The sequence below is a fragment of the Anomalospiza imberbis genome, chromosome 4, assembly GCF_031753505.1.
Source record: "Anomalospiza imberbis isolate Cuckoo-Finch-1a 21T00152 chromosome 4, ASM3175350v1, whole genome shotgun sequence".
Lineage (NCBI taxonomy): Eukaryota > Metazoa > Chordata > Aves > Passeriformes > Viduidae > Anomalospiza > Anomalospiza imberbis.
Genome location: NC_089684.1, coordinates 1,286,950 through 1,305,050, shown reverse-complemented (window position 1 = coordinate 1,305,050; position 18,101 = coordinate 1,286,950). Strand labels below are relative to the sequence as shown.

The following is an 18,101-nucleotide window of genomic DNA, read 5'->3' as shown; positions in this document are numbered from 1 at the left end:
CCGCTTTACGTGCAGCCGGGAGGATGCAGGGAGCTCCGCCGGGACGGCTTCGCGGAGCCCCTAAGCACGCACCGCGGGACGCACTTCCCGGACAGGACCCGGGATGCCGCCTGCTCCGCCCGCGTGCCGACAGCGTTCTGTGCCGGGCTCAGCGCGCCGCTGGGGAAGCGGCTCCGTTCGGCGGAGCCCCTTCGGCCCGGCATTCCCGGCATTCCCGGCATCGCCGGCATTCCCGGCCGCCGCCATTTCCCGCGGGCGCGGGGTGAGGCGAGGCGAGGGCGGCCCGGGTCAGGGAGGCGCGCGCGCCGCTCCCGCGCACGCGCGGCGGCGGCGGCGGCGGGCGCGGGCCGCCGCGGGTTGCAGTGCGCGCCGGCGCACGCGCGGTGGCGCGAGGCGCCGCGGCGGCCGGCGGCGGCGGCGGGGGCTCGGCGGCGCAGGCGCGGTGGCGTCGAGGGGTGGGGGGGGGGGGGGAAAAAAACTCCCGGGCCCGGGTGCTGCCGTGCCGCCGCCGGAGGAGCGGCAGGAGCGGGAGCTTCAGACGGGCGGTGCCGGCGGGCGGCGGGGCTGCGCGCGGGGAGCGACGCTCGCCGGGGCAACGCGGGCGGGCAGCGGCAGCGCGGGGCCAGGTGGGCAGCGAGCGCGGCGCGGCGCGGGGCGGTGCGGTGCGGTGCAGGCGGCCCCGGCGGGCCCCGGTGTGCGGCGGCGAGGGGAAGGCGGGGGCACGGCGAGGAGGGGAGCGGTGGAAGTTTGACAGCGCCGGCGCGTGTCTCCCGCCGCGAAGCGGGGGGCGGGAGTGCGGCGGCTGCCCTTGGGCGGGCACGGCCGGGGGCGGGGGGCGCTCGCGGGGCACCCGCTAGGCCCGGTGACCCACTTTGCTCCTGTCACAACTCCCGGGAGCGCTGCCTGCCTGGCCCCGCGCCCGCGGACCGGGCAGGGCGGGCGCAGGACTCCCCGGCATCCCCCGGGCCGGGCCGCGCCGCGCCGCGCCGGACCGAGCGGAGCCGCGGGCGGCGCCTCCCCCCGCGGCCGCTGCGCCGCCGCTCCGCGGGGCCGCTCGTCCCGCGGGCGCCGGGGGGACGCGCCCGGCCCCGCCGCCCCGCGCGCGGGGGAGGATTCCGCGGCGGCCCCGCGGAGCGCGGGCGGGCGGCGGTCGGTGCCCGCTCGGCCCCGGGCCCTCCCCGCGGCGGGACAGCTCTGCGGGGCCTCGGGCTCCGGGCGGCGGCGAGAGCGTGCCCCGCGCTCTCCCTGCGGCAGGTGGGCTGGAGCCGCGGCGTTACCTCTGCGCTTCCTAGGCTTTTTTTCCACCTTTTTGTATTTTTTTTTTTTCTTTTTTTTTTTTTTTTTGGTTACGATAACTTTATTGCGATAACTGCAGCGTGTTCACGCTCGTGAAACCTGAGGGATTCTCAGTAGCCCCCGGTCCTTTTTGGAGTTACTGCGGCCTTAAAGTCAGTGTGTTAAATACTCCGTGCATGCAGGTGTGAAATGCGACCAGCGAGGGACTGGAAATCCATGGTACTTCAGTTTTGTGTTTGGGTGAAGTTGGATCAAGATTTTTGGTTGGTTTCACTTTCAAATTCCAGATATTTTAGTCCTCGAGATAAATTGGAATTTATTTTTTTTTTTCCATGAGGAGGAGTGCTTGTGAACTAATCAAACATATTTGCAGTGAGATTTTTGTAAGGCCGTTGTTTTGATGTGCTCAGGGTTAACCTACTAAGAGGCATAGGGAAAGTCAGGTATGGTTTTGGCTGGAATATGAAACTGTACATAGAAGCAGAGTGGCCGATCACAGACCCTGATGCTCTGAGTCCTTAAAGTAGCTATTTTTTCTTCAATGACTGGTTGACAAGCAGTGCTTTTGGTGGCAGTATTGACTTGACTTGGCCTGCCTCTTCCTTGCTCCAGCTGCACCAGCACAGCGGGTTCGTGGAATTGTGTCCCGTAACTAGCTTGAGGAAATGATCCAGGTTTAAAATTAACTACCTTGGTTTTGGGTTTTTGTTTTTTCTTTTTAACATGGTTATATTTAACCTATATAATTTCTCTGGCTAACAGGTGTGACAGGAGGCAAGAGGATTGTTTAAGCAAATACTCTAGAGAAAGAAGTTCTTGAGAAATACATCTCGACTGTGGTAGTCCTGGCAAAGTTCAGTATGAACAGTTGCCGTTGTTTCACAATGTTCAGTTTTACAGAAATAATATTGACTTTGCTTATAAATATCTGTGGGGTTTGGGCCTGTTATTTGAAATTGGACAGCATTTGATTGTTGTAGTAGAGGGATTCTAGTTGAAAGTAAGTCTGCTTTTAAATTTTTTTTATAAATTAAACTACTAATTTTCATATGTATCCACTTAAGACACTTCTCAAACTCGCTACAGACAGTGCTTTCAGTTTACCAGACATTATGTATTTGGTTTAGGTTTTTGTAGAATATGGCAACTTTGTCTGAGAATTTTGTTGGTAAGGCAAGGGTTACTGCTTCTTAACAAACAATTCAAACAGGGGAAAAAACCCCAAACTTCCGGGTTGATATTTAATAGTTTAAGGTGCCATTCAGCCATGTCTTGTTTTTTTATTTCTTCCGCTTCATGTTCTTACATGGAAAAGTTGTAACACATTTAGGTAAAATAAAAGAATGTGAGGAAAGCAGAGTGTTTTCGTTACTAATGCTTTTCTAAGGACCCCCAAACCTCTGCTGTAGGTAACTTTACTCTCTTTGTACTAAGCAATTTAAAAACTGAGTGGTAATTACCTTAAATTTAATTTGCAGTGTTGCTTAATTAGCTTCTTAGAATTAGAATTTCATGGAAGTCATGAATCTTTGTGGTTGGATTGGTCTTGCAAAATAAATTGCTGCTTTTAAGAGCTTTAGGCTTTTGCTTTTTCCCCCCTGTATTTTAAATTTCTGCAAAAAGTTGAAGGTATTAAATAGTAGTAGAGGTATTGCCCCCCAGCTTCTCCACATGTTCTTTATATGAAATGTTTTTATCAACTTGGAAAGTTGTGATTTTTGTATTAAATACTAATAAACTTGTATTGAAAATAGTTGTGAATGAAAAATGCAGTTTTCTTCACTAGGTAATTTCCTCATTTGAAAGCAGCTCCTTTTTTGTTTATGCTTTCCTTCAGGAGATACATACAATTTGTTGTCAGTGCCTCATGGTTTCAGCCTAGTTTTATAGATGAAGACTATGGATAGCTCTCTTAAAGTAGAAAATTAGCATCCTAATACAGTTGTTAATACAAAATACAATTCAGAAGAAGTGGCTGAAAGGTGCCTTTTCATCATGCTGTCATGAGTTAGTTTTTCTAGAGACAAAGACTTTGGTAGATCTCTGAAGTGAAGAAAAGTTCATTTTGGTGTTTCAGCCTTTTAAAAGTATTAGCTTCTCTATGAACACTGCAGACTGTGAAGGCCGAGTGTGAAACAGGTGTAGAACTGCTTCTGAGGATTGGTGATGTGAGTAGGTAGTGGCATAGCAAAGTCGGTGGTGATTGCTCCTGCCATTCTTACTTTCTGTTTATTTACTTTGCAAAGTATATTTAACCTTTCAGTGTTAATGAACTGCTTCACCGCTGAAGGGGTGGCACAAGATCAGGAGAGTCACCAGGCTGCTGGAGGAGCAGTAGCTGTTTTACAGTAGCTTTATCTCTAGAGGAGAAAAAAACAGTGAGACGTCAGATAGTCGCCAAACCATTCAGCTGTTTCTCTCATCTTAAGCTAATACTGAATTATTGTTAGTAGCGTTGATATTATTGGATTGGATTTAGACGTGTTGGAAGCACACCTTCAGTCCCTTAGCAGAATCTGAAATGAAAGATATCAGTGTCTCTCTGTACCTCTGGCACAAGTAAATTTGGGTAGATCCATTAGGAAGGTACCTCATTGACTTCTGTGGGTGGTCCATCTGGGGAAAGGAACTTACTACTATAGTTGGCTAATTTGTTAACTCAATCCGTGTAATACTGTGAACTCTGACAGACATTAGACAGTTTGTTGTAGGACTTAAAAGATGTGAAATGCAAAATCACGGAAGAGAAAGGAGGCTCAGGGTTAATGCAGCTGCCCTGAAGGATTGACTTCTCTATCCCCACAAAATTCCTTTGTAATGTAAAAGCCACTTTAATTTTGGTATACCTCACCTCTGAGTGTTTTAATTTATAGTCTTAGTGTTCTCTTACCATACTTTTCGTGTGTATTATAAATTCTGCATTATAGCCACTTTTAAAATATATAATCATATACATAAAACGTTTTGGTCCTCTGTGGTTGTCATATGTTTAATATTATGTGGAAATAACAAGGCTTCACAGATTCTTTCAACAGTTTAGAGCTGCACACTTTGGACTCCTTCCAGCTGTTACATTTAGTCATTAAAGTCAGTGAATAAGTTTCCTTATTCTGTACTGATGTTCTGAGTATATTATGAAATCATCATTAATAGTATTAATATTTTATTAAATATAGATCTTTAAGAATTAGTTACGTATATGAGATTCGAGAGTGATAAAGGCTTGTATTTGGAGTGTGATGCTTTTGAAGCTTAGTAGATACTATGGGCATACCTCATATTCATGTTAAAAGTGTACCCAAATTAGGAATAAATGTGGCTACTTCAATGCTTTGCTCTTAAAACTGTGTGTGTGATCATCTCAGAGTACGTGAGACGGCTTCAGTTTTGAGGCTGATGTCATTTTACCGATAATGACAGCTTGGTACCACAAGATAAATGGTGTTAGACTATTATCCTTTTGTTAAAACAGAACACTTCTTGGAGTAAGACTGATCCAATTAAAGTGGGCTTTTAAAATAAATATATGTGACATAATTCTTCTATAGAGGTCTTTCTAGAGTTCCACTAAAAAGGGCATTTGCAGGTACCTCAGAGATGGTTTTTTATGTATGTTATTTTGGTATATGGCCAGATCTATAAAATAATATGGAGGAGTCAGAATTGATTTAGTTTCTTGTGTCCAGCCCCAAATAAAATTGGTATCTGTGTTAGAGGTTTCTAGGTTTTCACTAGTAAAGTTTTCCGAAGTTGAACACTGAAGTTTTGTTCTCATTCACATCTTCCAGAATCTTATCATAATCGAGCATCTTGGCATCTAAATCTGTTTACTATTCTCAAATTAGGCAATCTGTAAATTAGGCCTTCACTTGTTCAAAGGCATGTTCAAACCGCACCTCAGGCACACCTATGGAATTGGACTTGGACCAAAACCCTGTGGTGACTCTCCCTTTTGTTCAGAAGCACAAAGGAGTGAGGAGGAAGAGGTTTTGTTCATGTCTCCTGTTAAAAAAAAGAAACGCCCAAAATAAACAACAAACCAACAAAATTCCAAAGCCTGGAACCTCACTTTTCCTTGCGGACAAGATGAGTAAAGTCTAATTGGGCTAAAGAGACATTCTAGGCCAGTTGTTTTCTTGGAGGAAAAGGAGATTATATATATACCTGTATTCTGGCCTGTGTTCCATTTAAAATTTTGAACGCCATTACAAACTGGAACCCAAGAATTGCATCTCTTGTTTGCTGCCCTGGAGAAGCATGTATACTTCTGGTGCTGCTCTGTCCAGTAAAGCTTTACTTTTTATTTTTGCTTCCATATTCTGAGAATTGCCACTGAAATGAAAAGTTAGGAGTTGATGCATCTTCCCAGTGCGATGCGGAGCCTGCGGAGAGATTAGGGTTTGAGCCCTGTTTGGTAGACTGGAGACTGTTTTCAGTTTCTGTGATTCAGGTTACTGTGCTGTAACCCTGTGCTGCTGGACAAAATGAGAGCACATCTTTTCCCTGCTGCTGGCATGTTAAAAGAATATATTACTCCTGCTTTGATGGGAAAAGCTTAGCTGTGTGCATGACAAGGACAGGGACCAGGACTGTGAGTACTAACCTTACCTATGTCCTAGGAACAGGTGAAGGCAAAGTACTGTGTTCGCTGGTTACTTACATAGTTTGCATCTCTATTAACTTCTGAAAAAGTCTTGCTGAATGATGCAACTCTCCCTGGCTTTGGTTCTTAAGAACTGTAGATCCTTTTGTATGAAATCCCCTTTCTGTGCCGTTTTAGTGAAGACTGTGCTGCTTTGTGGTCTGCTAGAGCCAGAGCAGGCCACAGAAGTTGCTAACCACACTGCACAGTAGTGGTCTTGCTGTGGGACACTTGGAAAAGGAGGAATACCTGGGAATGGGCTGATCATCATGCATGATGTCAGAGTTTTAAGTACTTCATATAGGGAGTAGTATTGCTAGCAACCTCATCTACAAGAGTTTTTAGCTTGCAGCACCACAGTTTGTGAGTGTATCTCCATGGCTTGCGGAAGAATGATCCAAATCCCGTAAGCATGTCATTATCTGCTGAACCGGTAGATCTCCAGAAAGTTTCAGCACTTTCTTCACTGGGGCAAGTATTTGTGAACATAGAGGCCAGGCTGGCTGGTAAGAAGTGGTTCTTGTGGGAGGTTAATGTGTGAATTTCGTAATGTACATTAGAAACACTGAGGAAATATATATTTTTGCATCTTAAATTACGATCTTAATGAAAGTATGAGATACTAAGCTGCCTAATAAAAAGATACTTCAAAACACATTAATACAGCTAATTTAATATTTCAAATTCTGAGAATCCTGCTGCTGTTATAAATGAAACATAAGTCTCCATTTTTATGTTTGAGTAAAGTTTTTAATGAAGTAGTTAATAACAGTTTCTGGCACTTAAGGGCATTTGAAGTATTTGGTGGCTATTTCATTGCATGTTGAATGTCAGTGACTGCCTGTTGAGTTTTGGCTGCTACTGACATGCACCTTGGGAGAACAGTGTTCCAAGAGTTTCGAGGTTGCTGTTGAGAAGATGGTTGTGAATACAGAGAATGTAGACTCCTGCTGGTGTGCTAAGGTAGAAGGTATGTAATTTTTCAGATTACACTTGCTAGAGATATGTTAAATGCTTTAGGAGAAAAAACCTGCTTTGTTTCAGGTGGTAACTTCCCCACCTTAGTTCTCCAAAGCTTAATTTGAAACCTACATGTGAAGTTGTAAAAAGATAAAAAAATATTTTGCCAAAAGCTGCTTATTTCTTTGGCTCAATAAACAACTAGGAAGTTTTCCTCGATTAAAAGCTGTTGGGAGTTGCCTTTTTTAAAGCCTGATTTATTAAGGAAATTTGATTTGTGCTTTTTCCTTGTTTTCTCTCATTCTTTCCTTACATATTCACCAGTAGCTTTTGAAATAGTTGATTAGTTGTAGCCATGTTTGTGGCAGGGATGGAAATCACAGACTATAATGTTACCACAGATTTTGGGAAAATGGGCAAGCTGGGTAGAGAGAAATGTGTCACTGCCCTCTCTTGAGAGAGACATAATGCAATGGGATTTTGGTACTGACCTGTTTTTTCAGCATGCACCGGGTCTGTGTTGGATAGGAGAGCAGGAGTTGTATGTGTTACCAGGGCTTGAGGAGACAGGAAGAATATTGGGCTGTTTTGGAAAGGGAGGGGGACCAACAATATCGTAGTGTGACATTATAGCAAAATAATAATAAAAATAATATTTTTCTGTCAGCCTAAGAACAAAGACGGTATTTCCCAAATCACAGTTCCAGTAAACCCACTCCTCTGTCTTGTAACACGGAGTTACTTGTTGAAAAGCTGGAACTGAATTTATGTCTAGAATGGCATTTCTCGGCTTCTTTCCTGTCTGGCCTGTATTTGCATTACTTATTTATCATAATAAACAGCAGACTGAAATCAACTAGAAGATTTTTATGAAGTCTCAGCAGAGAAATGTAGGATGTCCTGCTGGTTGGTTTAGAAAAACTGAAAATCTTAATAATGGTAAAAGTGAAGAAAACTTTATTAGCTTGTACTTCTTTTGTTTCTAGAGAATTCACTGCTGTATAATATGAAGTATACTTGTCAAACCTCATAATCTTCACAAATTTTAATTTATTGATTTCAAGTATTAAAATGGTTCATTTAAAAATATCATAGCAGACTGCAAAATAGGTGTTTTTGACTTGTGCTTATTTTAAAGTAGTTTTCTTAGTAACAGCAAATACTCTAAAGGAAACAGGGTTTTCCTCTACTGTGAGTAGAAAAGTAACTAGCAGCATGAATCACAGCTTCCAAGAACTGTCAGAACAGAAATGCAGATTCTCTCTCTCTCTCACACACACACACACACTTTGCTGTCAGTTTTAATGTAGTAATGTGATTTAATAAAGTTTTCTTGCCATCCACAGCAGCAACATCCATTATGTGTAATCGTGCTACTACTAGCACTTGTGTGTTTGAGAACTTCTGTTAAGAGCTAATATGGTACTTCCACTGATAGTTCTCTAACATCTCAGCAATTTTCCATATAATATATTTTTCTGGAAGTGTTTTTGTTGTTAAAATGTTATACTTCATTTTTTAAATATAGACTTTTTTTCCAGCTCAGAAGCATTAGCTAAACATTTTGTGCTGCCCTAGAGCTTTTCATGATGTTTCATAGATAATAAGATAGAGTTTCAGCCTTGAGAAGCTTGGGATCTGAATTTCACTGACATAGAAAATGATGACAATGACCTCAGAAAAGGGGACAAGGATTCAAGTTTATAAGTGAGTCGTAGTGAGTGAATTAAACAAATTCTCATTTCTAAGAAGATGATAAGATAGATCAGCAATGAGTAATATGAGAATATAGAAGCATAAGACAGCATAAAGCAAGTCCAAATAATATACAGATTTGGAGGAAAAGAAGCAAAATATTTTGCAGATTCTGGAAAGCATAATGAAAAAACAGGCACCTGTGCCTGAAAATTTAATCTCAGGCATTGCTGTTGCATTTTTCTATTACAAGCTATTTTTCTACAAGCTGGAGGACTTCATATGAATTACAGTACAATTGAGAGTGGGACTGTAGAAGTTTTTAACATCGATGGTGATTGACATCCTACCATTTTATCTAAGTCAAAAGGATCACAAACTTTTTGCACTAAAATAACTGAAATTGCTTTTTCAGATTATTGTAGTTAAATGTGTAGTGCCTTTATATAGACAATTAGATTTATGATTGGTTTAGATTGAGTGACATTAAACTTTATGTTGCCAACAGAGGAATGAAAAATAATCTTTCTTAAACTGGCATAGATTTTTTTTAAAAATTCATCTTAACTTCCTGCCCTGTAGAATATAGTATGCCATTTTTATCTACATGCTGGTATTTGATTCAAATAACTGATTTCTAAAATTTCATATTTCATTTGACCACTTAGAAAAATAGATATGTAGGTGATAGTGGTCTGCATTTCTTATCCCATTAGACTTGGCTGTAGATCTTCCTCAAACATTGACATTCTTCTTCCCCAGGCTGCCAGCTTCTTTTTTCTGTGTTATATGTACTGGGCACAAGGTGCTAAAGAACAGGGGTTTAGAGGTTACTTTGTTTTGGTTATTTTATGTCAAAGGAAATCCGCCAATCCTTGCATACAATGCAAGGGAATAGATTTATGTATGCCTTAAAGGATATGCTTTGCCACATGGGAGTGCTGAGTAGAAAATATCAGCAGTGGGTCAGTAGGAATAGATTTTTCCAGCAGGATTATCATCAGTTAGATGGCATTACCAGGTTGGTGCATGTTATTTAAAATACAGCATGATGTGTAGGAATACAGAATTAATGATCTGTATCAGATGGGGAGCTCTTTCTTTGTTGAATAAGTAGAGTATTTGATTATAAAAATCTCTGTTGTATAGTTAGCTTTTGCTCAGCACATCTTACTGAAATTGGTTTTCTGTTAGTGAAGAGAGTTTGATTACTCAGGGGAGTTTGATCAGTGAGAGGAGTCTTGTGCTGTTGCATGCCATGTTTTCTGGGAGTTTCAGGTTGTGTTCTGAGGTAGTTCCTGTGTCCTGTTTGAACCATAGTACACACAGTTAAGATTTTATTGATGCAGTTTCTTTCCAGAAGTTTGCATAGTGTATGATTAAGGTCGTAATACAATCCAAAGCAATTGTAAGGTAATAATTGTAATATTAATGTTTTGTAGACATCGTTACATCTGTAAATTTCATGTTACCATTGGGCTATTGCATTTGTCTCATGGGTATGGATTTTGGACAGTGCCAGAGCTCCGTAAGAGGTGGTGTGCAATGTTGAAGTTCTCCTTCACAAGTATTTACATCATTCTATTCAATAGAAAAATTAGAAAGCAATTTTTCTGACAATTTAAGGATGCATATGAAATTACTGAAATGGCAGGAGAGAAAACAGAAATAATCAAGGGCTCATCGCGAAGAAGTTTTTTCGAACAGATTTATTTGCATTAAACTATGAGGTTTTTTGTTGTTTTTCAGAAGACTGTGCCAAAGAAGACTTTTACTCAGATGACATCACATTTGAACTACTTATGCTACCCACCCACTCTACAAGGCACAATGCATTTCTAGGTAATTTAAGTAAGTATGTAGATATTATTGCTACTAGAACAGTAACGCTTTAAACAGAAACAACTCTTTTTCAACCTCAGGCAAGGTAGACATTCCACTTCAATTTGAGATTCAAATTAATGGTGTGTGTGAGCAAGAATAAACTTCAAATAAGCTTTTAATAAGCTTTTATCCTGTACACTGGAGCATGGAATGAAACAACAGAACTGTACCTGAGCTGCCTTGGAAACTAGAAGGAAGAAGAAACCCAGGCCTTATGAAGGCACTGTCCCCAGCAATGCAGCGAGCTAATGTGGCCCTGTGGTTTCTGGAGACTAAACTAATGTCTCTCCCAGAGATGTGTTGCAGTGAATGAGCCTATGTACTGCCATGCTCACTGCTTTTCTGAGTGTTTGTTTGGTTATTTGTTTGGGGTTTTGTTCTGTGGTGTGGGGTGGTGTTTTTTTGTTTTGTTTTGGATTTTTTTTTTTTTGCATATGCTGTTGTTGAGGTGATTCAATACCCCATTCATGTAAGGATACAGCAGAAGAATGCTCTTAATGGGTTCAAGTGCCACGGTCCCTGTTCACATGTCACCTTATTTATGAAAGGGTTGCTTCTCCCTGCTTCCTTAATTGGACACTGTGCACTGTCCAGCTGAGGATGGGCCAGGAGGTGCAGATTTTCATCTTTGCAAGATTTGTCCATGTTGTATCTTGCAGTAAGGTTGCTGATTGCTTTGTGCATCACACAGAGAGAAGCACAGAGCAGCAGGGTACTTGATTTGTGGTTCATCTTTTGAGCAACAAAGGGATTTTGATTCAGTGTAGCATGAGGATCATGGCCATGGCCCTCTATAGACTTCATGTATGGGTTTTTATGTTTTATCTTTCTAAGCTGGTGTTATTTTTCAGATGTTCTGTTGTTTTTTGTGACTGGGTCAAAACATACACTTTTATACTGGGTAAAAAAAACCCCAATAAATTGATCTATTGGTGTAGAACTGACATTGAGTCAATCTTGCTGAAATGGAATTATTTTGTCTTGCTGGCAGAAAGCCTTCCTGTATTCCTAGTGGTTTATAATGCATTGAAGGTGCTTGGTCATACATGAAGTATGGTCATGAATGGAATTATAGGTAGCAGTGCTTGTAATTAATGATGCTTGACACTTCCTGTTCCAGAACCCTGGTTTTAGTTGCTTATAATTTACTAAGACTTAAATTTCTGTTATATGTCTCCTTCACCTAAAATTCGACCAAACATCAGATTGTGTCTGAGAATAAGTTTAGAAGGAAGAGCATACTGTTTTCTTGATGCAAAATGCCATGAAAATCTTGCCACTGGAAAAATAAAGCACCTGCATATGCTGGAGCAGGCACTCAAGGTTTTAGGAGAAACAAATTGTTATTTGCTGCAGTATTTTTTTCTGTCCCACTTACATTAGGCAGCTTGATAGATTTCTGAAAATATGTTTTGTACCAGTTCAATGAATTTCCTAAATCCATTTCATCTGTCCAAATCAGATGAGGTAGATATGTTCCAAATCCTTTTAGTCATAAGCAGACAGGGCTACTGAGCATGTTCTAGCTGGACTGTGAGAAGTAAACAGGTCTAATCTCCTTGACTCCATTGTAGTGTCAGGTACAAACACTGAGTAAGAAGATTTTCTTTTGCACTCTTTGTACTTTTCCTTAACTTTATCATGCATGTACTATTGATTTGGTCCTTCAAATTCTGCTTCAGCAGTATGTTTCCATAACTGTTGTTGATTTTTTTCATTCAGTTTTTCTCTATTCTTTGCTTTTTCTCTTTTTTGCTACTCTCATGTTCACGAGATCAATATTTTATCATAATAAAATTGATCTTTTTGGACAGTGCAGGTGTGTGTGGTTAAAAGTTATGAAATACTTCTTTTTTAGCATCCTTAAAACCTCTTTGTGTTGTGCATCTTTGAGACTGCTTTCCAAGTGACGTTTTTAAAACATGAAGACCATATTTGTTCTGAAATGGAAAGGCAATACAGTATACTTAAAATTTTCAGATTATGTACCTGTGAAAATTTGTATAGTGTTGTCTTTCTTAAAAGGCAGTTTTTGTTTAGGAATTGCTCTAAAGAGATCTGATTTTTTTTGTTTTCATCTAATTTAGCAAGTGTCGAGAGAAGCCCATTCTTTCATTTATGAAATCATCTGGAAATTTATTTGGATCTTGTACTTTGAACGTCAGTGATACTAGGTGAGTCTGAATAGTTTGGTTATTCTAAGCAACTAATGAATTAATTGTATGTGAAAAAATAAAAGGTTAAAAAAATCCTATTTGTAATTTATAGTTCCAGGAGAAACTGGCATATAACCTAAAATCTAGAGGATTAAAGTATTATATAAATTACATATCCCAGAAGATAAAGGGCAGAGATTAGGCAATATATTCCTGGCTTTATATCTAAGGTAAAAAGCTGTGTATACACCAAATGTATTTTATCTAGTATTTCTTTAATAAAGTTCTTGAATTCCATAGATTCCTTGATCAGCTTCCCTTAGTATTTCTTCGTTCCTGGGGCTGTTCTCCGAGATGATGTTTAGAACCAGGCTAATTTCAGTCTTACGGTAGACTAATACTCCTGTGTCATTAATCTGATTTTTCTCAATTCCCATAGTTGGTTAACACAGGATTTAGAGATCAGTTTGAGTCATTGCAGTAAGCCCATGATCACCTTTGCCCCTTTTAAATTTTGTTTGAGCTAGAGCAAGTTAAATCACAGTAGCAGTGCTTACAAACCTGTCTCAGACTATACTATCTGAATTTCCAGGGAAAAAACAACTTTTGTGTCTAAAAGTTCAGAGAAGCAAGAAGATTTACTTTTCCCTTACTGTATTTAATAGCACAGGTAATAGGAGGAAATGAATAAATAAGTGAGAGAAAGGCTGAAAGAAATAAGGTAGAAACAAGAAGTGAAGTAAAATATTTGAAGTGAGAAAACAGGACATAAAAGATGATGTAAATAAGCAAAGAAAAGAGAAATTTAGCCTAAGGAGTAGGGATATCTAGATTTATGTCTTCTGCTGAATTCTGGCACAGAGGAAATAATTTTTTTGTGGTAGCCAGTAAATGGTCTTTCATCATGATTTTGTTTTTCAATTGTGAGGAATTTTTCTGAAGTCTTTTAGTGCCATCAAGTATTCTGTTTGTGACATGACATCTCTTTTGATTAGTTTGGTTTGAAAAGTAGGGTATAACTCCAATGTATGCATTACAGTTCTGATTTGGATTATTAAAACTGCTTTGGAGAAGATCTCGCTGTTGTCTCCCCTTGCCGCTTGTTTGGCTCAGTGTGTTTGAACTACATTCCTTTCTCAGAAGACTCGTCTGTGAGCTCTGCTGTAGGTGCAGAGTGATGTTCTGTCTCTACTAGGGACATGGAGTTCTGCATCAATCATGAAATTCCTGGAAAAATTTGAATGGTCCATGTGATAGTGATGTTTGCTTCTGGAGACCAGATGAAATCTAATCCAAAATAAACCCTCTTGAACAGCTAGCATAGGAGTGTCAGCACCAGCTGCTTTGATCTACTGATCCATTTCTACGGTTTCAGATTACTTTCTAATGGGGACAGAGCCATACTTGTTCACTTTGGTTATAGGTCAGTAGATGAGGGCAGTGAACCTCTAAGATATGTATCTATGCTTCAAGTCCAGCCATGAGTTTGGGTGCTGGTTTAGAAAAATTTTGAAGTGCCAGAAATACTTCTTTTCAATTTTTGTAATATACACTATGTCTAAGAAGCACATAAATACTATAAGCACATAAATACTATAAATGACAGTGGTTCAAATGACTAAATCATAACTGCCTTGCATAATTCTGATGGATTTTCTGATGGATTAGTTTGCTTATATTTTTAAATTGTTAAACAGAGGAGTCATCCGATTTCTTTCATTTTATAATTTTTGTATAGAATTTGAAAATATGTATGCTTCCCATGCCAAATGTTTTGCTTGAGCTGCTCATCTGCATTGATAAAATCTCAAGACCGGTGTTATATGGCAGTCATTAAGTAAGAGCAAGACAAAAAATGAAAAAGAGATGATATTTGCAAGTTTTTGCAGTTATTACCCTTTTTCGTGCCTTAGCTGTCATGAATCATGACAGATTTTTTTTTTCTTTTTGCCTGGAATGAATTCCTCAGATGTTAAGGTGTTGAAAATCTGAGTGATATTTAGGTGCTGGTGTTAAATCATTTTATCTTGAAATAGCAGTTGAAAGAGTACTCTCCATCTGCCCTGTTTAATTTTAAGTTCAGAGTTTCCCAAGATTTTTGCATGCTTAACTGTAGTATAATATCTCATATATCTAAGCCAGTAATTAATACTAAATTCAGCTATGATATCTAAGCCAGTAATTAATACTAAATTCAGCTATGTTCCTTGTTTATTAGATCTTTGCAGATTCTTGACTTCGTCTTTCAGCATTTTTTCCAGAAAATTTCCAACATTCAATTAGGATTTCTGTTGATAGGGATGTTTAAACCCACAGTTTTTTAATATAATCATTAAAATCCACCCAAAACTATTAAGCTTGTAACAGCATAAGTAGCAGAAGCATTTTGAAACTGTTTGAAAAAAAATCACTGGCTTTAATAAAAACAATAAAGTTATTTGCAGTATTATTTAATTTGTTCAAAATTGAGATATAAGCCTCAATTTAAAGTGAAGAAAAATGTTGAGAGTCAAAATGTGAGTTGTAAGCCAGTAAGTTCTGAAGACTCCTTATTAAGTAATCTTGCCTTAAGAATATTTCACTGTTACGTTGAAGTGCTCTGTTTGTGTAATTTTTAATGTGCTTGATATAAGTAAACTGTTTCGAGCTTTAATGTGTGCTTCAAACAATACAGCTGTTTTCATTACCCTGTTAGCACATGGCCTGAACATAAAATTCATATTAGTTTCAGGACTTGTGAATATTGATAACTTTGGTATCCCATTCCTCAGTACCAGTGCTTCATAGGCCACTAGCAAGATCCTAGGTCTTTAAAACCATTCTTGCGATATGGTGAGCAGAAGGGAGTTAAATAAAACCTGATTGAAATCTTGGTTTTTGATGACTGATATATTAATTGTACATTGAAATAGCTATAATGCTTTTCTAAATATTTCTTAGTGCTGCTTTTAGGGACCTAAGCGCTGGATGATCAGGTTTTGTTAGTTGAGCAAAGAGCTGTATGAGGGATAGAACCACTCACTGTGGAGGGGCCTCGATCCCAGCACGGAAGGTCTCTGATGGTGGGAGTGACTGCCGGAGTGACTCCTGGATGGTCAGACACGGAACTTTCCTTAACGTTGGCATCTCAGGAGTGCAGAGATTACTTTAAGGGGCAGGAAGTAAGCACTCAGAAGCAGCTCTCTTGGTACACAGAAATAACTTTCTGTGAAAGAAAAACTTGGGAATTATATCAGATAAAAATTAAAAAACTGAGGAAAGGAGTTTAAAGTCACACAAGTGTAGCAAGTGTGGTCCTAAATAGTCGATACGATTTTTTTGTTGGATATTATAGATGGTTAAAAGGACTAATAGTTCTCACAGAAATAACTTTGAGGACTCATTTGAAACTTTGTAAAGTATATGGAGTGTCAGGATAGAATCTGAATTTCCAAAATACAAAAATACAAAAAGGAGCTGAGTCTGTGACCTGTTCCCCACCCTTAATCTAATCCTGAAAATTCCATTATTAAATATTGGAGCTGCAAAGTTTTTAAGAACTTGGTTTAGAATTTCCTGATACATTTTGTCCTTCAGTCAATATGATGATCTTAAAATATTTTTGAAGGAATGGGAGACACATGGCAGAATTTTGCTATGAGCATTGAATTAGTCTGGAAGGTATTAAAAGCCTTCATTATAAAAATTCCCTGTGCCTGAAGAGTAATATTCTAATCATAATTAATTAACTTAATTTACAATTAAATTGACTGGAGCCAATATTTTGAAGATGATACTGATATATGAGAAGAAGGAATTTGTTGTTTGTCTTTTGCTGTTTCTCTGGTGACCCTCAGAAGGTGATTTCAGTAGGTTTTCTGGACTTAGCACAAGCTCTGAAAGTTTCAGAGGACGGAGTGCATGCTTCTGTTGCTCAGGAGAATGAAGAAAAAGTGAGAAAATTCATTATCTACATAAATAGATAATGTTTTAGAAACAAAGACTGTTAAAAATGTTAAATGTTAGTATTACTTTAAACTATAATTTTTCTTTGAGCTTTGTTTCCTGAACATTAAGAAATTCAGTTGTGTTCCGTGCTCTAATATTTGAATTAAGTAAAGTTACTCTTCCTTTATTTCCTTATAAGAATATATGCAAAGTGATTACAGTAAAATTAAATTAAATTTGGAGTTGATTTTATATACTTTTTTCCTTTTGCTGCATTGCTGTTTCTGTTTAGTTCATGCAGCACTATTGTCTTTTGTTTCAGTAATGTATCATCTTTTCTACCTGAACAAGTCCAATATGACTAGATGATGGCTGGTTCTATTTCCTTTGATTTTTGCTTGTAGCAGGGTGTCAAAAAGACACTTAGCATCAATACCCAAAGTGGTTACTGAGTGCCAAAAGTTTATAGGGAAAATAAAATTAAACTTGTTTTTTTCTTAGTTTTATTTGTTCTTTAGCTAGAAGCACAGTTATTTCCTCTCTGTATCAATTGCAAAACTCTTCAGGTTTGTTACTTTTTTGGGAGTTGTGTTTCTCTTTTGGTTTGGTTTGGTTGGTTGGTTGGTTTGTTAGTTTATTTGTTTGGGTTGGTTTGTTTTTGTTTTTGTTGTTGTTGTTGTTTTTTTTTTTTTTTTTTTTTTTTTTAATGGGGGTGTCCCCTTTCCCTGTTAAGGTCTTTGTATATGAAATACTTGTCCTTTATCTCAACTCTTGCAATCACTGTAATTCCATTTGAGCCCAGATTCTTCTGTTGAAAGTTCTGACAAAAGAGTGACTCCAGTGTTCTCTTTAGTGAAATTAAAATCTGGAATTCTGCAGTATAGTGTTGAGGATCTTTTTACAGTATAAGCTTGTTTTTTCAGTAACGGGTAGTTGTATTGAGGGATAAATTGAAGGATCTGTCAGACACTACTATAATTCTGGAAAATAGTTCTTTACTTCTGTTAAAGCTTGTTAACCATAGGACTATAATAGTAAGCTTGCTAATACAGAAGTGTTTTGCCACATATTTTTTGGATAGAATCAAAGGCTTGGTTTGGAAGAGACCTTCGAGATCATCTAGTTCCAATCCTGCTCCCCCATGAATAGAGAATGCCATTCACCTGATCAGGTTGCTCAGGGTCACATCTAACCTGGCTTCAAACACTTCAGGGACGGGCCATCCACAGCTTCTCTGGAAAACCTGTTCCAGTGCCTCGGCACCTTCTGAATCAAGAATTTCTTCCAAACATCTAACCTAAATCTTTGCTCTTTTAGTTTTAAACTGTTCCTCCTTGTTCTGTATCTGCTTGTGTAAAAAGTTGCTCTCCCTCTTTTTTAAAAGCCCCCTTCAAGTACTGGAAGGCTGCAGTGAGGTTTCTGTGGAGCCATCTCTGCTTCAGGCTGGAGAACCTCAGCTCTCTCAGCCCCTCTTCCATAGGAGAGGTGCTCCAGTCTTCTGATCATCTTTGTGGCCTCTTCTGGGCCTGCTCTAATAGGTT

The 18,101-nt window shown here is 39.5% G+C and overlaps 2 protein-coding genes across 7 annotated transcripts in view; one reads left to right on the top strand and one right to left on the bottom strand.

The window, feature by feature from the left end:
* EXOC1 (exocyst complex component 1) overlaps positions 1-18,101 on the bottom strand; it is a 204,396-nt gene that overhangs the window by 113,384 nt on the left and 72,911 nt on the right. The window lies entirely within an intron of this gene.
* Positions 484-18,101, top strand: part of CLOCK (clock circadian regulator) — a 60,499-nt gene continuing 42,881 nt past the window's right edge. For 2 of the 6 annotated variants that reach the window (XM_068186752.1, XM_068186747.1), the window contains exons 1-2: positions 484-626; positions 10,343-10,444. The gene's annotated coding sequence lies outside the window, so the exon portion shown is untranslated. Of the gene's footprint in view, positions 627-10,342; positions 10,445-15,667; positions 15,821-18,101 lie in introns of those variants that run through there. The other 4 variants (XM_068186749.1, XM_068186748.1, XM_068186750.1 and 1 more) reach the window with 4 other exon arrangements.